This window comes from Pongo pygmaeus, chromosome 1, assembly GCF_028885625.2.
Source record: "Pongo pygmaeus isolate AG05252 chromosome 1, NHGRI_mPonPyg2-v2.0_pri, whole genome shotgun sequence".
Classification (NCBI taxonomy): domain Eukaryota; kingdom Metazoa; phylum Chordata; class Mammalia; order Primates; family Hominidae; genus Pongo; species Pongo pygmaeus.
In genome coordinates this window covers 218010175-218033871 of record NC_072373.2, presented here as the reverse complement: position 1 = coordinate 218033871, position 23697 = coordinate 218010175, and the positions used below count along the sequence as shown (strand labels likewise).

Sequence of the window (23697 nt, the reverse complement as noted above, 5' to 3'; positions counted from 1 at the left end):
ATGAGCCTCCAGGCCCCACGCAGACTCCTGGAGCTGGCAGGGCAGAGCCTGCTGAAGGACCAGGCCTTGGCCATCTCCGTCCTGGATGAGCTGCCCAGGGAGCTCTTCCCCCCACTGTTCGTGGAGGCCTTCACTAGCAGATGCTGCGAGGTTCTGAAGGTGATGGTGCAGGCCTGGCCCTTCCCCTGCCTCCCTCTGGGGTCCCTGATGAAGACACCTGATCTGGAGATCTTACATTATGTAGCGGATGGGATTGATTGCCTGCTTGCCCAAAAGGTTCGCCCCAGGTGAGTTGACCCTGGTGGGGAGGACCCAGGTGTCCAGGGAATAAACAGCTGGGTCAGGCAAATTGGCAACCTGGGGTCGACCAGGGGCTTCTGATGGTGCCAGTGAGAAAGCTGGGAAAGTTCTTGGCCATTGCCCAGCTCCTCTGGGAAAGGACTGCTCACCATACAGGGTCCACTGTGGAAACAGGAACCTGTCTGCTCCCAGTGGAAGGTAAAGGCACTAGAAGTGGGTACCAGGCAGAATCCAAGGGGGAAAGGGATGGAGAAGAGAGAGAAGGAGGGGCGCTGAGGAAAAAAGCAGCTGAACTCCTTGATGTGGAGTGAAAATCCAGGTCAGGGGTGGGTCCTTGCCTACATTCTGAGCTTTTCCCCTATGTTACTCACAGGCGGTGGAAACTTCAAGTGCTGGAATTGCGGGATGTTGATGAGAATTTTTGGACCATATGGTCTGGAGCCAGGCCCCTGTCCTGCTCCCCAGAGGTGATGAGTAAAAGGCAGACGGTTGAGGACCGTCCAAGGACAGGAGAGAAGCAGCCCTTGAAGGTGTTCATTGATGTTTGCCTCAAGGAAGAATCCATGGATGAAGATCTGAGCTTCTTCTCTGGGTGGGTCCAGCATAGAAGAGGTTCAGTACACCTGTGCTGTTCTAAGGTGGTGAATTATTCAATGAACATTCTAAATTTCAGAAACATACTGGAAACAGCATACCCAGACAGTATCCAAGTATTGGAAATTTGGAACATACGCTGGCCGTGTATGATAGTAGAGTTTAGCCGTTACCTGAGCCAGATGAGGAATCTTCGCAAACTCTTCATCTCCGATGGCTGTCGTTACCTGCTAAGCCCTGACAGCCAAAAACAGTTAGTTGCTGAATTCAGCTCTGGGCTCCTCAGGCTGGAGTATCTCCAGATGCTTTATATAAGAAGGGTCCGCTTCTTTGAAGGCTACCTGGACCAGCTGATCAGGTGAGGAAGGATGGTGAGCTTTCCCTGGGGGCCATAGCACAGCCTTTTTTTGTTAGAGTAAACACTAGTCAGCATCTACTGTGTGCCAGCCACTGGAGATGTCCAGGAAAGGGGACACTAGAATGCATTGTCCTGTTTGGTGCTCTATATCCTGAAGTGGGTATCACAGGATCGCTCCAGTAAGGGCAGAGGGATGATCTGGGGTAGATGTTACAGAAAGGGGCATCATGTAGGGAGCTGGTTAGTAGGGGGTTCAGCTCTAGTGAGGGTGAATTCCTTTTAGTAATTCCTTGTTATTAAGTGTGTTTAAAGTTAATATGATAAATATGAATAGCTTTTGTGAATTCCTTGCTAGGAAGTGTGTTTAAAGTTAATATGATAAAAAAGAGGCAACAGAGGGGAGGGTATAAAAGAAGAGAAAGTGCACCAAACCTGTGTGTTTCACAGAGGAAGCTCGGTCCTCACAGCTTCCTGTGAGCATAAATGATCCTGTCTCTAATTCCCTGTTTGTAAAAGGTTGTTTTGAACTCCAGGAAAGGTAATTGACATGGGAAATGTGTGCTTCTGGGATGGAGGTGAGGGTATAGGCATGACAGTGGTACAAAGTGAGAGGTGGTTTGCAGATGTGGCCATGTCAGGGAGCCTCTGAAAGCAGGTATCCCTAGCTGACGTCCCTAGACCTTGCTTAGGTCAATTCTTTGGGCATCTCTTCCACTGGGCTCATGTGGCCCAGAGATGAAGCTTTCTGCTGGAAGATGAAGAAAAGAGGTCTTAGAGATTTTATGGCCTTGAACCAATCACACCAGTGATGGTGAAAGGACTGAGCCTAAAATGGGACTGCCTCTGAATGACCCAAGTCCTCATCAGGCAGCACCTTGTGGGAGGATAATGATTAGATGACGAGAACAAACTTGTGTCTGGGCAAAACACGCTCTTCCCTTGAGGTTATTTTCCACCACCGTCCTCTAACTGGTGCCATTGCCCAGTAGTAACTTCTTGCTCTCTCCAGGTGCCTCAAGAGCCCGTTGGAGACATTGGCATTAACTTATGGCTCCCTAGAAAAAGAGGACTTGAAGTGTCTGCCCCAGTACCCAAGTCTCAGTCAACTGAAGCAGCTGAATCTGAGTCATGGTGCACTGCGCTTCATCCATCTTGAGCCCCTCCGAGCTCTGCTAGAGAAAGTTGCTGCCACTCTTCAGAACCTCTTCTGAGTAGACTGCGGGATTGGGGACTGCAAACTCAGGGTCATCCTGCCTGCCCTGAGCCGCTGCTCCAACCTCACCACTTTCTGCTTTCACGGCAATGACACCTCCATGGATGCTCTGAAGGACCTGCTGCGCCACACAGGCAGGCTGAGCAATTTGAGCCTGGAAACATATCCTGCTCCTCGGGAGAGTCTTGACAACAGAGGTCGTGTAGTTTGGGAGCTCCTCACCCCACTTCAGGCTGAGCTGATGCGTATACTGAGGGAAGTAAGGCAGCCCAACAGGATCTTCTTTGGTCCCATCTCCTGCTCTTGCTGTGGCACATCGCCCACTGAGCTACTGGAGTTCAATTTTTGCTTGTGGGGAAGGGCAGCCTAGTGGTGTGGAGGTATAAAAAGCTTTTTCTCTAGGCACTTGGAAACTAAAATCTGGGACATAGATGTCTTTTATTTTTCTTTTTCCTTATTTAACAATTTCACAATTTTTATTTAAAAATTTGAGACAGGGTTTCCCTATGTTGTCCAGGCTGGTCTCAAACTCTTACACTGAAGAGAGGCCCCTGCTTGGCCTCCCAAGATTCTTGGATTACAGGCATAAGCAGCTGTGCCGGGTCTATAGGTTCATTAAAATGGGAGCAGAGAAGCCTCTGTTTCAGGCATGTGCTTTCTGTGGGTGGAAAAAAAACCCAAAAAACCCAGCAGGGGGCAGCACTGGGGAAATGGTCCAATGGAGTCAATGAGACTCAGGGATCTGGGTCCTAGACAGTCAGAAATAGAACCTGAAATTCTAGAATGAGGGAGTTATCTCAGCAAGGATGGATACAAGTAACGTCTGAAGTAAAGGGAACCTTAATGGAAACTCTCTGCTGTCCTTCATGATTGATTAGCCTGTTTCAGCAATTTATACATCTGAAATCTTTAGTTCCTGATGAATTAAAAAAAGAGGTACTAGTTCATCTGTGATTTAGGTTCATCTGCAGGAAATAAAGGAATCAAAATAAACTTCATTTTGTTGTTGTGTTTTTTTCTTTGTTTTTGTTTTGTTTTAGATGGAGATTCGCTCTTGTTGCCCAGGCTGGAGTGAAATGGTGCTATCTTGGCTCACCACACCCTCCGCCTCCGGGTTCAAGTGATTTTCTTGCCTCAGCCTCCCGAGTAGCTGGGATCACAGGCATGTACCACCATGCCCGGCTAATTTTGTATTTTTATTAGAAACGGCGTTTCTCCATGTTGATCAGGCTGGTGTCAAATCCCTGATCTCAGGTAATCTGCCCACCTTGGCCTCCCAAAGTGCTAGGATTACAGGCATGAGCCACTGAGCCTGACCAGTTTGTTTGTTTGATTGTTTGTTTTGTTTTTTTTGACGGAGACTTGCTTGGTCACCTAGGCTGGAGTGCAGTGGTGTGATCTTGGCTCACTGCAACCTCCAACTCCCAGCTTCAAGGGAATTTGTGTTTTTAGTAGAGATGGAGTTTCACCATGTTGGCCTGACTGGTCTCAAACTCCTAACCTCAAGTGACCTCAAGGAAGCCTCTCAAAGTGCTAGGATTACAGGTGTGAACGGCCGTGCCAAGCCTAAACTTTAATTAATTTATGCCCATTTTTTACCTCTCCAGTCATCTCTTCCTTACTTTCTCCTGTGGTTGTTCACTGGGTTCATCCACAAAAGATGCATGCCTGGGATCTGGAAAATTCTATGTGGGCAGTGATGGTGAACCATTGTGTCAGCCCTCTTCTAATCAGGGGCCCTCACCGCTCCCCAGATAGTGAGACCCTGCTCACTCCTAATGGGCAGATCTGGGAGAATCTGTTCCTGACCATTGGCCACGTCAGGAAAGGGCTTCAGTGCACAAGGTGTGGCCCCCTGCCTTGGAAGGGAATGGCTGTAGTGTGTACTAGCGGGAGCCTCATGGCATCACCAACCCTTGCCTGTCCTCATGGTGGCTAGTGGGTTTTACTGAATTAACACCATTGTGTGTACTAAAGATGTCCAATTTCTCTTAGAAAAATGCTAAAATCATTTAGGTAGATAACACATTCTAAATATTCCTAGCCCATATCAATATGCATCCTTTTGGAAATTAACTCATTTCAATGAGACATCTTCCTGTAACACCTCCCTTCTCTCCTTATCAAAAAACAGGAAAACTAGGGCACTGACCTGTCCTCATGGTGACTAGTGGGGTTTACTGAATTAAAGTGATTGTGTCCAGTAAAGATATCCAATTTCTCTTGGAATAATGCTAAAATTATTTAGGTGGGTAATACATTCTAAATATTTCCAGCCCATATTAATGGAAATATACATCCTTTTGGAAACTAACTCATTTCAATGAGAGATCTTCCTATCACATCTCCCTTCTCTCCTTATCAAAAAACAGGAAAACCTGGGATTGACCTAGCTAACGCTCCTACACTGCCATGAGAATCCCTTTGGGACTTCCCCCATTTGGAACTGGCAGTACTCTCGTGGTTTACTAAAACTTAGGTAAACCTGGGCTTAAGCAACCACCTGGTGCTAAGAAGGAAGCAGCAACCTAGTGGTGAAGATTCACTAAGGGAATGTATTCAGTCCAAAGCAAAGCAAGCCAGACAGAGAAAACTGGAGTAAATCATTCTTCCTTCAGTGCAAAAATACAGATGTATATCTACAAGAAACTAGAGCAAACAGGAAACCGTGACCTCCCCAAAATGACAAAGCCGAAATCTAGTGGGTGACTCCAATGGGATGGCTATTTGTCAGCTCTCTAACCAATCACTGAAAATCACAGGTTTTCAAACTTTTATTTTGGTTCCAGAAATACAGATGCAGGTTTGTTCTATAGATAATAAGCAAACTATCAGATAAATAATTTTGGTAAATTTTGTTTGTTTGTTTGTTTGTTTTTTGAGGCGGCGTCTCACTCTGTCACCCAGGCTGGCATGTAGTAGCATGCTCTCAGCTCACTGTAACCTCTGCCTCCCAGGGTCAAGCAATTATCCTGCCTCAGCCTCCCAAGTAGCTCAGACTACAGACTTGCATTACCACACCGGGCTAAGTTTTTGTATTTTTAGTAGAGACAGGATTTCACCATGTTGGACACGGGGAACTCCTGACCTCAAATGATGCACCTGCCTCAGTGCTGCGATTAGAGGTGTGAGCCACCATGTCCAGCCAGTTTTGGTAGTTTCTTGATACACACTCCCCTTCCCCCCTCCACTCTCCAGTAGTCCCAGATGTCTACTGTTCCCATTATTATGTCATGTATACTTAATGTTTGGCTCCCATTTATAAGTGAGAACATGTGGTGTTTGGTTTTCTGTGCCTGCTTTAGTTTGCTTAGCATAATGGCTTCTAGCTCCATCCATGTTGCAGCAAAAGGAGGATGAGGACTTAACGAAAGGGCATTATCTTGTTCTTGTTTAAGGCTGTGTAGGTTTCCATGGTGTATATGTACCATATTTTGTTAATCCAGTCCACCACTGATGGGCATTCCAGTGGATTCCATGTCTTTGCTATTGTGAATAGTGCTGGGATGAGCATCTACATGTGACCACTCCTATTCAACATGTGCTGGAGGTCTCATGTTACTGGAGTCTCTCTATATTACTTGGGCTGGTCTAGAACTGCCAGGCTCAGGCAGTGCTCCAATCTTAGCCTTACAAAGTATTGGGATTACAGGCATGAGCCACCACACATGGCTCTATTTTATTATAACATATATTTCTAGGCCGGGTGTGGTGGCTCACACCTGTAATCCCAGCACTTTTGGAGGCCAAGACGGGTGGATCACGAGTTCAAGAGATGGAGACCACCCTGGCCAAAATGGTGAAACCCCGTCTCCACTGAAAATACAAAAATTAGCTGGGTATGGTGTCACTTGCCTGTAATCCCAGCTACTCAGGAGGCTGAGGCAGGAGAATTGCTTGAACCTGGGGGGCAGAGATTGCAGTGAGCCGAGATCATGCTGCAGCACTGCAGCCTGGGCAAAGAGCGAGACTCCCTCTCAAAAAAAAAAAAAAAAAAAGATATAATTCTATAGGCCAAGCAAGGTGGCTCACGCCTGTAATTCCAGCACTTTGGGAGGCCAATGTGGGTGGATTGCTTGAGCCAAGGAGTTCTAGCCTGGGCAACAAGGCAAAATCCTGTCTCTACTTAAAAAGGAAAAAAAGATATATTTCAGTAGCTTATGGCCTGTAGGCTGGTCATGCCTCAGGCTCGAAAGTGCATCTTTCAGAAAAGATCCTTCCCTTGTACTTCCAGGGAGGAAGTGATGAGGCAGGAATTTATGCTGAGTGGGTTGACCAAGTATACACACTCAACAGGTCATGAAATGGGCTATGAGTATTCATGAAGGGGGCCTAACGCATGCATACTGAATAAACATACACGTGGCTTATGTCCCATGTTCACTTTGGGGTGGAGACTTCACATTTCTTTTTCTTTTCCTTTTTTGATACAAAGTCTTGCTCTGTCACCCAGGCTGGACTGCAATGGCACCGTATCGGCTCACTGCATCCTCCACCTCCCGGGTTCAAGCGATTCTCCTGCCTCAGCCAAGTAGCTGAGACTACAGGTACATGCCACCACACCTGGCTACTTTTTGTATTTTTGGTAGAGATAGGGTTTCACTATGTTGGCCAGGCTGGTCTGGAACGCCTGACCTCAGGTGATCTGCCCGCCTCAGTTCTCCAAAATGTTCCAAAGTGCTGAGATTACAGGCATGAGCCACCACACTGCGCCAAGACTTCACATTTCAATGCATTAGAACTAGACCCCCTAAATCAAAGGGTGCATCAGGGACACGAAGACGCTCGTGTGCTAAGTCTCTTTCAAGTGGCCGAACCAGTCAATACATAGAGGTCTCTCATCAGCAGAAAGTTACTGGAATCAATCTCTTGTCCAGTCAAAGCTGGAGTCATGGCTTGTGGGGCAAGGGGTCAGCTAGTCAGAATCTGGGATGGATGAGCTGCAATCATTTCAATATTGCTTATCTTAGGGTCAGTGTTTGTTCGGCTGCTAGAGAAAGAGAAAAACCCTGTGGCCGTTAGAATACAGTTCATTCAGCTTGGCACAGTGGCTCTTGCCTGTAATCCTAGCACTTTGGGAGGCCAAGGCGGGTGGATAACGAGGTCAGCTGGTGAAGACCAGCCTGGCCAACATGGTGAAAGCCTGTCTCTACTAAAAATACAAAAAAATTAGCCGGGTGTGGTGGTGTGCACCTGTAATCCCAGCTACTCAGGAGGCTGAGGCAGGAGAATTGCTTGAACCTGAGAGGCAGAGGTTGCAGTGAGCCAAGATCATGCCACTGCCCTTCACCCTGGGCTACAAAGCGATATGCCAACTCAAAAAAAAAAGTATATAGTTCATTTTTTAAGGGTAGGGGCCCTTGACTTAACCCTTGCCTGGAAAGACCTTAGGTCCTGTATATAACTTGGTGTCTTATTACCCTAAATAGTCAATTCCATCAGCTTTATAATCTCTATTTGAACATGAATGCTGGCCAGTTTTTGTGTCTAAACCATGACAGGAAGGAAGTAAAATGAGATGTGTCTAACCTCACATCCCGCCATGGCCAGGAACTCAGTTTTAAAGATTTCTCTGGGTACACTTGGCTGAGAGGGAATCTGTTCAGTTTCTATGGGGAGCTTAGGATTTTATTTTTAGTTTTCAGAACGAGGGATGAATAATCATGGAGGCTTCTGCTAGGAGGGAAAAAGTAGGGAAAAATGCATTAGTTTCACTCTTCCTGTATGCCAGGCCCTATGCCAAGCCCTTAAGTTACCCCATCTCATTGGCTCCTACCAGGGTCACACAGGTGGTGGGCATCATCATCCTCATTTTTCAGGAAAACTGAGGCTCTTGCCCAAGGTCCCTGCCAAACAACATCAGGCTCTGAGTTCTCAGCAGGGTCCTCACTCAGATACCCTTTGTGTAGGGTCTCTCACCTGAGTCCTCAGCAGGGTCCTCACTCGGATGTCCTTCGTGTAGGATTTCTCACCTGAGTCCACAGCAGGGTCCTCACTCGGATGCCCTTTGTGTAGGGTTTCTCACCATAGGGAAGGTCAGTCATCACCCACAGGCACTTGACTGTTATCTGCCCTCTAAGGATGTGTGATTCCAAAACACGCTTGCTCTGAGAAAATCCAGGGCTGTATCATTTTCCCTGCCAAACCGGAAAGGAGCCAAGAGATCAAAGGATGACTCAGACAAGCCCAGCTTGGCAAATAGATGAGTTGATTAGGATTCACATGCAGGGAACTCCTGGGCAGCAGCAGCACAGCCCCAAAGATCTGCACCACCTCCTGTCTCTAAACTGCTTTTAAGTGAATTTTCTGGCTCTTTGTCCACTGATTTTGAGCAATCAGGCTCTTCTCCTTCGTAGGCTCTCAGATACTCTCTGGGCTGTTTGGGTTCTCAGGGACACCTGCTTCTTGGCTGGGCACAAGAGACTTGGCTTCCCACCTGGCCTTCATTGTTCAAGCAGGGGACATGTGCCCTTAAGTAACCTGATGGGACTTCTCACACTACAATTCTATATACTTGAAGAGGACCAGCCCCTCCACACCTGTGGTTACTTCTCATCAGGTTGGATGAGAGACTGAGAAAAGAAATAAGACACAGAGACAAAGTATAGAGAAAGAAAAGTGGGCCCAGGGGACCAGTGCTCAGTGTATGGAGGACCTGTACTGGAACTGGTCTCTGAGTTCTCTCAGTTTTTTTGATTACTGTTTTCACTATCTCAGCAAGAGGAATGCACCAGGAGAGCAGGTTGATAGTGGGGAGAAGGTCAGCAAGAAAACACGTGAACAAAGGAATGTGTGTCCCAAATAAGTTCAAGGGAAGGTACTATGCCTGGATGTGCACGTAGGCCATGTTTATGCTTTTCTCCACCCAAACATCTCAGTGGAGTAAAGAGTGACAAAGCAGCATTGCTGCCAACATGTCTCACCTCCCACCACAAGGCAGTTTTTCTCCTATCTCAGAATAGAACAAATGTACAATCCGGTTTTATACGGAGACATTGCATTCCCAGGGTCAGGCAGTAGACAGAGGCCTTCTTCTAATCTCAGCTGCAAGAGGTCTTCCTCTTTTACTAATCCTCCTCAGCACAGACCCTTCAAGGGTGTCAGGCTTGGGGATGGTCAGGTCTTTCCCATCCCATGAGGTTATATTTCAGACAATCACATGAGCAGAAACCTTGGACAATACATGGCTTTCCAGGGCAGAGGTCCCTGCAGCTTTCTGCAGTGCATTGTGCCCCTGATTATTCGAGAATGGAGAATGGCGATGACTTTTATCAAGCATACTGCCTGTAAATAGTTTGTCAACTAGGCACATCCTGAACAGCTCTAGATCCCCTAAACCTTGATTCCATACAACACATGTTTCTGTGAGCTCAAGGTTCTGGCTAAAGTTACAAATTAACAGCATCTCAGGGCAAAGCAATTGTTGAGGGTACAGATCAAAATGAAATTTCTCATGTCTTCCTTTTCTACGTAGACACTGTAACCATCTGATCTCTCTTTCTTTTCCCTACATATCCCCCTTTTCTTTTTGAGAAAACCGCCATCGTCATCACGGCCCATTCTCACTGGTCGCTGTCTCTTTGGAGCTGCTGGAAACACCTGTAGACTAATAACAGAAAAAACAGATACACAAGGATTAATATGAAATTTACAATAGTGGAACTTCCGATGGTTTTAACCCAAGTGATGGGGTTAAGATTTGTGAGGCCATCAGCAGCTTTCATGATTGCCTCAGTTTCTGACATCAAATTTAAATGGGCTTTTGATACCTCAAAAATTTGTTCTTTTAATTTTAAAATATCTAAAGTAAGATTATCTTCTCTTCCTTGTAGATGGCATCTGACCATGTCCCAGTGATGCTCAGACTCATTATAGGCTCGGGGTTTAATACAAAAATCTGATGTATTCCAGTCACACTGTAACTAAAAAAGATATTCCATGCTCATGAGTCTATCTCCCATCCAAAGGACAGTTTGTCTAAGATCATTAATTTGGTTTGCCAATTTTTTATCCATTTGGGTTTGAGAATTCCACAATTTTGAGGAGTTCTTTTGCCAATTATTTACATATTCTACAGTTTGAACAGAGAAGTGTAAAGCAATTCCAGCAGCTGCAGCAGTAACTATGACTGCAATAAGACCCAAAATCACTGCAACCAAAGTAAAAATGCATCTTTTGGATCTAGTTAGAACTCCTTTAATACTTCCGTTAAAATATGGATGGATGGGGAAGTCTCCCACGGTCGGTCTATGGACAAAGGGATCCACACGCCCCCTCTTACCCTCACCAGCAGAATACGGTGCTGCCAAACAAAAGTTGAATCAATGAAAGTAAACAGTCTACAATTTTCACAGGTGATAGTTTGGGAATCTGGTTGAATAACTATGTTTCCTACAACTAGCATATAAGGAGGTTTTACACAACTTTGCAAAGGAATTGTCAGATTGGAATTTAGGTTCATAGTATAATATGGCTTACGATCTCTTGCTCCTATAGCTTGATTTTCAGACCAAATTCTAATGTGGTGCGAGACCACAGTAAGCTTTCATAATTCTGGATGTTCAGGACCAGTAGCAGGACTAATTAACTTTATTCGAGGTGATGAAATTCCCTTTTCACCCCATTTCCATGGATAGGTTGATTCTAACTTTCTATAAACCTGTCCAGCCTTTTAGTTAAATCACTATCTTAGGCCAAATTAGTGGGCCAGATGGATGGAGCCTGTGAGCATGAGTGAGTCTGGCCTGTACAATTATCATATAATTGGCTCGAGGTGCCCAGTCTATAATAGTTCCAAATTCATTGTTTTGTAATGCCACCACAGTATCAGCCACACATTCTTCCCAAACTGAAACTTTTGGGCCTTTGGATTCTTTGGGAATTTTCTTGGGGCAAGGCTTCCCCTTAGGCCTAAATTTTAATGATCTTTGATAAGAAGAGTCCTGTAAATTATTTATCTGTGGCCCGAGTGACATTCCACTTACTATGTGATAAGTAAATCTACTGGTGGCACCGACAGTAGGTACTTCTACCAACAAATTTGGGATTGTAGGCATTAAACATCCTGGTACCTTTCCTTGGCAAATAGGAGGATAATGATACCCAATGAAAATATTTATCATCAATTCTTCTTTTTTAGGTTGAGCAGGGCAATGGTCATCTGTGAGGCCTGGTACCCATGCACTAGTATTAACATATACTTCAATAGGATTATCCATCCATGTGACTGCCTGAATTAAGGGCGGGAAAGGCACATAGGCCCAGGAAGTATGATTAGCTGCAGCTGCTCCTGCAGTCACATGGAGACTTACCACCGTTGATACAATCATCAAAGCTGCAGGCAGCATGTTCTCTGGAGTTTGTGTTACCCTTGTGTTCTTCAGGCTTTTTTCAGCTAACTATGTCAGCTTCTTTAATTGGGCCCAGGTCAACGGCTCTGCTTTCTTGGTGGATGGCAACTTCATCTGTTCTTCTGATATCACCATTTTGTTCACCCGGTGATTCGATGTTGCTCGATTGCGGGTTTTCCATCTCCGTTGTGGCGCTTCTCTTTGCATCTCTGATGTGTTCATTGTAGAACTTTAAATGTCTAGTGGGTATCCAAACAGGAAGCTGATTTTCTCCTGGTGAAACACAAGCAAAGCCTCTCCCCCATGTTATCATTTTCCCTATTTCCTATGTCTTATTTTTGTTGTCTTTCCACCAAATCAGTTTTCCTTCATGTGGGCTGTTCTTTTTACCAGTAAAATGTTGCTCTGCGGAAGTAGTGGTCTGATTTCTATAAATGTTTAAAAACTTTGAAGTATAGAGTGCTAAATTAAGTTGCATCTGGGGAGTGTTATACTCCTTAATGTCTTTTTCCTTTTTTTGTTTCACCAATTGAGCTTTGAGTGTTCTATGAGTTCTTTCAATTATGGCCTGTCCTTGGGAATTATAGGGGATTCCTGTTGTATGTGTAATTTTTCACTGATTTAAGAATTTTAAAAAGTTTTACTACAGTATCTTGGCCCATTATATGTTTTAATTTTTTTTTGGAGCTCCCATGACAGCAAAACAAGATAATAAATGTCTTTTAACATGGGAAGTACTTTCTCGTGTCAGGCAGGTTGCCCATACAACATGTGAATAAGTATCAACTGTCACATGGACAAATGACAATTTTCCAAATGAAGGTACATGTGTGACATCCATTTGCCATAATGCATTAGGACATAGACCTCTGGGATTAACTCCTGCCTCCTGAGTGGGCAGGTGTAGGATGACTTGACACTGGGTGCAATGTTTTACAATATTTTTTGTCTGTTTCCATGTGATATCAAATTTATTTTTTAGTCCTGTTACATTTACATGAGTCAAAGCATGAAGTTCTTGTGCTTCTATGAATGCAGATGATACTAGCAAGTCAGCCTGTTCATTTGCTTTAGTTAAAGGCCTTGGTAAATTAGTATGTGCTCAAATATGAGTAACATAAAATGGGAAATTTCTTTTTCTTACAATTTGTTGTAACAAATTAAAGGGCTGGTTTAACTGATCATCCATACTATATTTGATTAGGGCTGTCTCAACATCCTTTGTAGCCTGTACTACATATGCAGAATCTGATACAATGTTAATAGGCTGATTAAAATCTTGTAACACTGAAATGACAGCAACCAACTCTGCTCTTTGAGCTGAGTGATACTGAGTTTCAATGACTCGTTCTTTTGGCCTGGTGTAAACCACTTTTCCATTGCTGGAACCATCAGTAAACACTGTCAGAGCATTTTCTAAAGGTTTATGTCTGGTAATTTTAGGTAAAATTCAAGTAGTCAATTTTAAAAACTGGAAGATTTTTGTTTTTGCATAATGATTATCAATAATTCCCATGAAATCAGCAAGACCAATCTGCCATACAGCAGAATTGATAAAGGCTTTTCTAACCTGTTCCTTGTTTAAAGGAACAATGATTTTATCTGGGTCACTTCCACACAATTTTATTATTTGTAATCTTGCCCGACCAATTAATGTAGTCATTTGATCCAAGTACAATGTAAAAATCTTAATTGTACTGTTAGGAAGGAAAGATCACTCCACAAGATCTGTATTTTGAACAATAACACCTGTTGGAGAATGTGCAGTAGCAAAAATCAAAAGTTGGAGCGGGGCTAAGTGATCTAGTCTCTTTACTCGTGCTGACCAAAATTTTTCTTCAATTAATTCAATTTCTTTAGTTGCCTCTGGAGTTAATGTTGTTTTGCTATTCAATTCTGGATCCCTACTCAAGATAGAGAACAAATTTGACATGGCATAAGTAATGATGCCTTGAGTTAACGAATCCAATTAATATCTCCTAGCAATTTTTGAAAGCTGTTTAATGGTTTTAATGTGTCTTTTCTTATGTCTATTTTTTGTTGTTTAAATTTCTTTCCTCTACCTGCATTCCCAAGAAATGGACAGGAGTAGAGGTTTGAATCTTATCAGATGTTATTGTTAGTCCTGCATTTGCAACCTCTGTCTGCAGAAATGTGTAACAGTCAATTAATATGTCTCTCATTTCTGCAACTCACAAAAGATCATCAACATAAGGAATGACGTAGCAGTCTGAAAACTTGCTCCTAACTGGTTGAAGAGCTTCAGCTACAAAAATCTGACAAATAGTTGGACTATTAAGCATTCCCTGAGGCAACACTTTCCACTGAAACCTGGTGGCTTGTTCTTTATTATTTTTGGCTGGTATAGTAAAAGCAAATTTTTCCAAATCCTGTTTTGCTAGAGGAATGGTAAAAAAGCAATCCTTCAGATCAATTATAATTAAAGGTCAATCTTTGGGGATCATGGCCAGAGAGTGCAACCCAGGTTGCAGAGCCCCCATAGGTTGAATTACAGCATTGACGGCTCTTAAGTTGGTTAGCATGCGCCATCTGCCGGATTTTTTCTCAGTTACAAACACAGGAGAATTCCAAGGCGAAAATGAAGGTTCAATATGTCCCTTTGCTAATTGTTCTTTTGCCCATACGTGTAAAGCCTCCAGCTTTTGTTTTGGTAGCAGCCCCTGATTTACCCATACAGGTTTTTCTGTTTTCCAAGTTAATGGAATGGGTTTTGGAGGCTCTACAGTGGCCACTCCTAAAAAGAATACCCTATTCCTTTTCTTTCTTGATTTCCCTCAGCCTCAATTGGGATTTTAATGCCATCTCCATTTTTCCCTAGTCCTTTGTCAGGGAGATATCCCATGTTAGTCGTGATTTGTTGACTCGTGGGGCTGTATAAGGAGGCTGGGATAGTAATCTCTGCATGCCCTTGTTGTAACAAGTCTTGGTCACATAAATTAATTGGAATAGAAGTAATCATTGGTTGAACTGCACTTTCTTGATTATCAAGTCCTAGACAATGTAAAATCATGGCACTTTGACACACTTTTGAGGTGGTGCCCACACGGACAAGTCCTGTAACAAAAATTGGCTTTTGTTTAGGCCAATTTTTTGGCCATTGTTTTAAGGCGATAATGGAAACATCAGTCCTGGTATCCACTAATCCTATAAACTGCTTTCCCTGAATAGTGACTGTACACACAGGTCTATTCTCTGAGACCTGACTAGCCCAGTGAGTGGCTTTTCAAGCAGGGTTGGTACTTCCAAATCCTCCTGTTCTTTCCGTTTTGTTTTCCCCAATTTTAATATAAGGCAAAAGAAATAATTGAGCAATTCTATCACCTGGATTGGCACTCCAGGGAACAGTGGAGCTGATCACTAACTGAATTTCCCCTTTATAATCTGAATCAATCACCCCAGTGTGAATTTGGACTCCCTTCAAATTTAGACTTCATCTTCCTAAAATAAGGCGTACCATCCCTTCTGGCAGTGGGCCATATACCCCTCTAGGAATCTTTTCGGGTTCTCTCCAGGGAGTAAAGAAACCTTTTGAGTAGAGCATAAATCTACTGCTGAGCTGCCTGCTGTGGCGGGGGACAGCTGTTGTATTGTTGTAATTGGCTGATTCCCTGAAGTGGTGGTATTTGCTGTGGGGGTTACTGTCCCTGAAAACCCTGAAGAACAACAGCTGAATCGGGAATGCCCCAGTTTGTTGTGGGGCCTGAGGCTGGCCCCTCGCCGCTTTTTCTGACAATAGTTGCCAATTTTTATCATATTTAGAATGACATTGATTAGCCCAATGTTTTCCTTTTCCATGTCTTGGACACAGGCCAGGTGGTTCTTTATCTTTACTCTGTTTATTTAAGACTGGGCAGTTCTTTTTTAGATGACTGATTTGACCACAATTATAACATTTTCCCCCAAATCTTCTAACTGTCCTCCAAAAGCAACTCCCATCATTGCTTGAGCCATTAGCATTGCCTTATGCATAGCTCCTCCAATCCCAGCACAAGCTTTCACGTATTCTGTAATTACATCAACTCCTGCTGGACCTTTTCCTTTTAATGACTTTATGGCTGGTTGAAATTCTGGATTTGCCTTTTGATAAGCCATTATTTCCACAATAACTTTTTGGGCATTATCATCCGAAATAAATTTTTGAGAGGCATCTTGCAACCTTGCCACAAAGTCTGGATATGGCTCTTTGCAGCCTTGTCTAATTGAATTAAAAGAAGGGCAAGCGGTTCCTGGGTCCTGAATTTTTTCCCAGGCCCTGAGGCAAATAGCCCTTGGATGTTCAATACCCTCATTCTGCATTACTGATTGTTGGCCAATTTGCTCCAATTTGGACCTGTTCCTAGCAATTGATCTGCATCTATATTAACAGCAGGATAAGTAGCCTGATTTTTTCATGCCTGTTCTTGTAATCCATCAATCCACCAGGTTTTAAATTGTAGGAACTGAGAGGGTGAAAGGGAAGATTTAGCCAACATTTCCCAATCATAGGGAATAAGTCTATTTCCATGAGCAATGGAATCTAGTAATGTTCTCATATAAGGGCAGTTGAGTCCATATTGTTTAACTCCTTCCTTCATATCTTTTAACATTTTCATGGTGAAACATTCATATCTAGCCTCAGTTTGGACAGATGCTCCAGCTTGCCCCACTTTCCTGGCCGGTATTGGTTGTAAAATTACCAGGAACTGCCATGCTTCAAGATCTCCCTGTTTTCTGGCTTTATCAATGGTTTCATGCAGTGTACTACCTTTTCCACTAGGTGGTGATGTAGAATTAAACTCCACTAGGTTGCTGGTAAAGTGCCGTGCTATTTGTCATGGGACACACCACTTGAGGTCTGTATTGAACCTCTGGAGATGGCCCATACTGAAGCTCAGCTGGCGGCCGGTATTGATAAACTACCGGTGGTTGGGTCTTATTTTCTACTGGCTGATATTGTGGATACTGCATCTGAATTGGCATCGCCGGGATAGAGACTCTATCATTTTCTACTTGATATTCTCTTCGGGTTTGCACTTGTCTAACCTGCATGTGAGGTTGTAAAGTTACAGGCATCTGAATCGCGGGAGGAGGAGTTGATCGCCATTGTGGTTTAGGCTGTAATAGCCCCAATAACTCTGGACCTTCTTCCGCCAGTTTTGATGATTCAGGATATATTATCTCCTGTAATTGATTGTAGTCAACACTTTGCGTTGACTGAGCCATTAGTCTCTGCTACATTTTTACAATATGAACTTTCTGTTAATTTCCGGGACTTTGTCCCTGCCTCTTCTTCACAATCTATTACAGAGCTTTCAGGGGCATCAGAAACTGAAAAGCTATCTTCCTCTATTTGAAATGGTTCTAAAGTTACTTTAATAATGGGCCAATCATTCCATAGTGTAAGAGGGATGATTTAACCTTCCCTACTTGCTTGTTTTGATTCTTTGCCAATTTTCCCCAAATCTTTTAGATCTAAAGTTCCCTGTTTTGGAAACCATGGGCAGAATTGTTCTATTATTTGAAATGGCATAATTAGATTTTCTGTAGAGGCTCTAACTCCCCATCTTCTTAGAAGAATTTTAATGAAGCTGAGATAAGAGGCATATTTACTTTCAGTTTGTCCCATCGTTACCCTGGGTTCTTCCGAGCACACAAGCTTACCGCGTGGCTGACCGTGGACGTACTTGGGAATCTCTCATTGACTGTCCTCAATGTTCATATTTTTAGGGTACATTCACCCTAGAGAAAGGCCCACGTTGGGTGCCAGATGAAGAGGCCAGCCCCTCCACACCTGTGGGTATTTCTCATCAGGCAGGACAAGAGACTGAGAAAAGAAATAAGACACAGAGACAAAGTATAGAGAAAGAAAAATGGGCCGAGGGGACTGGTGCTCAGCATATGGAGGACGCGCACCAGCACTGGTCTCTGAGTTCCCTCAGTATTTATTTATGACTATTTTCACTATCTCAGTAAGGGTAATGCAGCAGGAGAGCAGGCTGATAGTGGGGAGAACATCAGCAAGAAAACATGTGAGCAAAGGAATCTGGGTCACAAATAAGTTCAAGGGATGGTACTATGCCTGGATGTGCACATAGGCCATATTTATGGTTTTCTCCACCCAAACATCTCAGTGGAGTAAAGAGTAACAAAGCAGCATTGATGCCAACATGTCTCGACTCCTGCCACAGGCAGTTTTTCTCCTATCTCAGAATAGAACAAATGTATAATCAGATTTTATACTGAGGCATTCATTTCCCAGGGGCAGGCAGGAGACAGAGGCCTTCCTCTTATCTCAACTGCAAGAGGCCTTCCTCTTTTACTAATCCTCCTCAGTACAGACCCTTCATGGGTGTCAGGCTGGGTGGAAGGTCAGGTCTTTCCTATCCAATGGGGTCATATTTCAGACTATCACAAGAGGAGAAACCTTGGACAATACCTGGCTTTCCAGGGCAGAGGTCCCTGCGGCTTTTCACAGTGTATTGCACCCCTGGTTACTCGAGAATGGAGAATTGCTATGACTTTTACCAAGCATACTGCCTGTAAATATTTTGTTAACAAGGCACATCCTGCACAGCCCTAGATTCCTTAAACCTTGATTCTATACAACACATGTTTCTGTGAGCTCAAAGTTTGGGCTAATGTTACAGATTAACAGCATCTCAGGGCAAAGTCAGGGTACAGATCAAAATGAAGTTTCTTATGTCTTCCTTTTCTACATAGACACGGTAACAGTCTGATCTCTCTTTCTTTTCCCTGCATACACTAGTCTTCTTCTTTAGTCTGCTAGATATGGGAAGGGTGTAAAGAAAAGTTCTCTCATCAATATGACCTAGCCCCCAAAAAGCATGCTTGATTTTTCAATGTGGTAAAGAAATATTTAAACCACGTTTCATGTCTATATGATTATTAGTATTTATATATTATTTTGTTTTGTTTTGTTTTTGAGATGGAATCTCGCTCTGTCACCAGGCTGGAGAGTGGTGGCACAATCTCGGTTCACTGCAACCTCCACCTCCTGGGTTCAAGCAATTCTCCTGCCTCAGCCTCTCTAGTAGCTGGGAGTACAGGCATGTGCCACCATGCCCAGCTAATGTTTGTATTTTTAGTAGAGACAGGGTTTCACCTTGTTGGCTAGGGTGGTCTTGATCTCTTGAGCTTGTGATTCTCCTGCCTCAGCCTCCCAAAGTGCTAATATTACAAGCATGATCCAACATGCCCTGCCATATTTATATATTATTGGTAGTAGTTTGCTAAAAGGGAATTTTGATATCTTTATAAGACACAACTAGTTTAATTAAGGAAGAACCACTGCCCACCATGAGGACAGGTTCGGGTTGGTGATGCCCTGAGGCTCCAGGTAATCACTGATGTGAATGTCCCCTTCCAAAGCAGGGGCCATGCCTTGTACAGTGAAGCTGTGTCCCAGCACAGCTAATGGTCAGAAATGGATTCTTCTGGATGTGCCCATTAGGACTGAACAGGGTCTCAGCATCCGGTTAGCAGGGAGGGACCCTGAGAAGGGGCCTTACTCAAGTGACTCACACTCATTGCCCACATAGAATGTTTCCGGCCCTGTGTGTGCATCTTGTGTATATTAACCCACTGATCAGCCACAGAAGAAATAAAGGAGGTAATAGATTTGTAAAGAGAAGTAAAGAACAGGAGGGAATTGATAAAAATGAGGAAATTTCATTTGGATGCCTGACTTCCTAGGGCAGGACCTCATTAAAAACACAGCTCAGTGCTTTTGATTTTCTTTTTTTCTTGTCTTTTTTTTTTTTTTTTTGAGACGGAGTCTTGCTCTGTTGCCCAGGCTGCAGTGTAGTGGCACTATCTCAGCTCACGGAAACCTCTGCCTCCTGGCTTCAAGCGATTCTCCTGCTTCAGCCTCCCAAATAGCTGGGACTACAAGTGCCTGCCACCATGCTCAGCTAATTTTTTTTTTTTTTGGCCTTGAGTCTCAACCTGTCTCCCAGGCTGGAGTGAAGAAGCACAATCTGGAGATCTCAAGTTCATGGACCAGGGAGTCTGCAGGAGTTTGTTTATCTTGGGCTGGGGGTGCATGGAGAGTAGGTAGGGCTCCTGTGACCACAAACCCAAGGACTCTGGGATCAGAAGGCATCAACAAGGGCCAGGACCTACCCTGGGGCCTGTGCTTGCAGGGACCCTCATTCTCATTTGTATGTGGGCTGCATGAGTGATTTCAGATTCCTCACCCATCCCCATTGGCTTTTCTAGGGGAGATGCATCTATAAAACCTTTAGGTAACCCTGTGTAGAAAAAGATTGCAGAACCCACATGGGCCTATGCTGAGTGAGGCTTTCTCCAGGTGGGCACAAAAACCCCTAGCTACCCAACCACTGCCAGAGCTTGGGGTGGGGGGCCCCACATGGAGGCAAATGCAGGGAGCATTGGCAAAGGCAGGGCTGAGTGAAAGGGGAAGAGGAGCACATGGAAAAGCCACAGGGATATCTGACATTTCCAGGGCCAGAGGCACTTGGGAGTGGGAGAGGCATGGCTCGGAGATAGGTCCAGGGCTTTTTGTGAGCCCTGAGGCCCCAGCAGGTTTACCTCCCTCCCAAGATCTCTCTAGGCTATTGTGCCTGGGAGTCAGGAATGTCTCTGCTGCAACCCTGTGGGAAGGGCATAGATCCCTCAGGGTCTAAAGTTCAACTTTACACATTATCCTCCAATGAGGGCTTTTACCCAGGGACCTCTTGTCTGCAGATCCCACATCTTGCTGGAATCCCAGAGGAAGTTGTCCTACCAGGGACATGGGATGTTATATTTTTCTCTTACATGGAACCAGCTCTGTCAGGTAGAGTTATGCCTTTCTAGGTGGCCGCACACACACACACACACACATACACACATGCTTACCATGTGGTGATTGCAGTGATGCCCACTGGGCCTGGGGTTCTTCCATAGCACCCAGTGGAAAAAAGCCTCACCTAAGGCTAAGAAGAGACCTGGCTTGGACAAAAAAATACTTACTGCATTCCAGGTGCAGCCTTATCAGCCCTAAGGCTGGGCCAGGGGAAACTGGGAAGGGATGGCCCCTGCACTGGGACCTGTCCTAGGCTCTGCCATCATCCTGGCAGCCTTGGAAGACCAGAGGGGTCAGGTCTTCCTCTGCAAGCCAGGCAGCATCACCACCCAGAAGTCCAGGGTGCCTCCTTAGGTCCAGAGCAGCAGCTGTGGAGTTTCCAGCTTTGTGCCTTGCCATGTTCACCAGCATCAATCAGTATAAATTGGGGAAAATTTCTTAATTACTGCTGGGTCTCTCTGCATTGTGGCCATGTTCCGAAGTCCAGGAGAGATGGGCTGATGGCCTTGGGATGCATAAAGTGACACCGGCCCCATCGGCTCATGCTGGGGGAGAAAACAGAGGCTCAGGAATATACTAGAGAGCCTAAGCAAGGGCCACATAGGAGTTTTGGAATCCCATTGTTGACTGTGGGACTGGAGAATAGGTCAGGTCGTTTCCTGACATGAGTTTCAAAGGTTGCTCTGAGCTTGGCAGCAGATGAGCACCTCGAGAAGAACTGGTGACAGGACATGGTAGAAAAGACCCCAAGTGCAGGATTCTCACTGGGGTCCTGGGGGTGCTGCAGCACCCCTTGAAATGGGCAGGAAGAGGAAGTCAGTCAGCCAGTTCTTTCCAATATTTAGCTTGTTGAACAGCTTGGGGGTTCCACTGAGCCCCTCACCTGAGGGATTTGCCAATCATTTGCTGCCAGAACATGGGCAGGTTTTTCTCTGGCCAAGTCTCTGGTTTATCAGGTTAAAAATGGGGAAATTTGCAACGTGCTTTAGATTCTCCATGAGGAAGGGCTGAGGTCCAGTATGATCGGTACCAGCCGTTTGTTGTGCCTCGTGGATGCTCAGTGAACACAGATTCTCACAGCCATTATGGGTTCTGATCTCACCCTCAGCCTCAGGTTTACAAAGTGGGGCATGGGAAGTAGAAGCCTCACTGGGCTCAGGTGATCCTCCCACCTCAACTTCCCGGGCAACTTGGCCTACAGGTGCACACTACCTCCCCCCGGCTAATATCTTGTATTTTATTAGAGACAGGGTTTCATCACATTGCCCATATTCCTCACAAACTCCTGAGCTCTAGCACTCTGCGTTTCCTGGCTTCCCAAAGGGCTGGGGTTGGAGGCCTGAGCTTTCTTTCTTTCTTTCTTTCTGTCTTTCTTTCTGTCTGTCTTTCTTTCTTTCTTTCTTTCTTTCTTTTTCTTTCTTTCTTTTTCTTTCTTTCTTTCTTTCTTTGTTTCTTTTTCTTTCTTTCTGTCTCTCCTTCCTTCCTTCCTTCCTTCTTTCTTTCTTCCCTTCTGTATTGCATGCTTGCTTGCTTTTCCTTTTGTTCTTTTTTCAGACAGTGTCATGTGGTCACACAGGATGGAGGGCAGTGGCACCCTCTCAGCTCACTGCAACATTCACATCGTGGGTTGAAGCAATTCTCCAGCCTCAGCCTTCTGAGTACCTGGGAGTGCAGGCATCTGCCACTATGCTAGGCTAATTTTTTGTATTTTTAGTAGAGGCGGAGTTTCGCCGTATTAACCAGAATGGTCTCGATCTCCTGACCTCGTGATCAGCCCACCTTGTCCTCCTAAAGTGCTGACATTACAGGCATGAGCCACTGTGCCTTGGTCTGAGCTTTCTTTGTAGGCCTAATGGTGGTGCTCTGATAAGAATCTCTATGTTCAATATTAGCAACAGGAAAGGACTCTAAGAAGGAAGAAACATGAATTATCAATTTAGAGTAGGAAGGGAGTGGGTGAGATTAAGATTTGGATGAAGGGTCCTGGAAAATGACTGGGGCCAATGGTTGCTGGGAAATGTTCCACTGTGGGAAGATCCCAGAGTCTAAAGGAAAGATTTCCAGATGACAGCACCATGACAGGGACATATGGACACTCGTTCATTTCTCTCTCACATCCTGTAGAGCCCACAGTTTCTACCTGGGTGACTTCCAGCTTGGGAAAGTCTCCCTTCCCAAGTCTGGCCCCAATCTTCTCTCTGACCTCTGCTCCAGCTCACATTCTCAGATTCCATCTTTGCAAGCTGGTTTTCTGAGAGGAGCCCATCATTTTTGTGGGTAAACATACTTTACCTTCTAGTAGGGCCAAGACTATACCTGCCCCCTGTGTTCTCAAAGCCAATGTTTTGGTTTAAGAGTCTGCCCTATCTCTTTTGATGATTCTCCTTTTAATTTCTGAACTCAATCTAGGGTGGGTGAGATGGCTGATGCCTGTAATCCCAGCACTTTGGGAGTCCGAGGTGGGGAGATCATTTGAAGTCAAGAGTTCGAGACCAGCCAGGCCAACACGGTGAAACCCCATCTCGACTGAAAATACAAAAAGTGTGTCAGGTTCGAATGCACCCATAATTCCCAGCTACTCAGGAGGCAGAGGTGAGAGAATCACTTTAACCCAGAAGGTTGAGGTTGCAGTGAGCTGAAATCATGCCACTGCACTCCAGCCTGTGTGACAGATGGAGGCCAGTCTGAAAATCAGTCAAACAATCAATAAATAAACTCAATCTTGACAAAAGACTTTCAGTCCTGACATCTAGATGCCCACAAGATAACCGCCATGTTTTATATTGTCTTGTTTCCTTTCCGGGATCCCATTAGAACACCTAGTCTCATACTGTCAGTCCCTACCTCACTTGATCACTTTGTCCTGATTTCCTTCAGTGAAGCCTTCACTCAGTCTTGAGACAGATCACACCCTCAGTGGTTCCTTTCTTCTACCTGAGTGTGCACATGATCTGCTATGTTAGATAGCATAAAACCCAGGCGACCATTCGATATACACAGCTTTTTATTCTGTTTTCTTGGGAATGACATCACTATCTTCTTCAGGCTGTTGTAG

The 23697-nt window shown here is 44.6% G+C and overlaps 1 pseudogene; it reads left to right on the top strand.

Annotated features, from left to right (window-relative positions):
* On the top strand, positions 1–2835 carry LOC129016228 (PRAME family member 22-like; annotated as a pseudogene).
* Positions 2836–23697: the final 20862 nt, after the last annotated feature.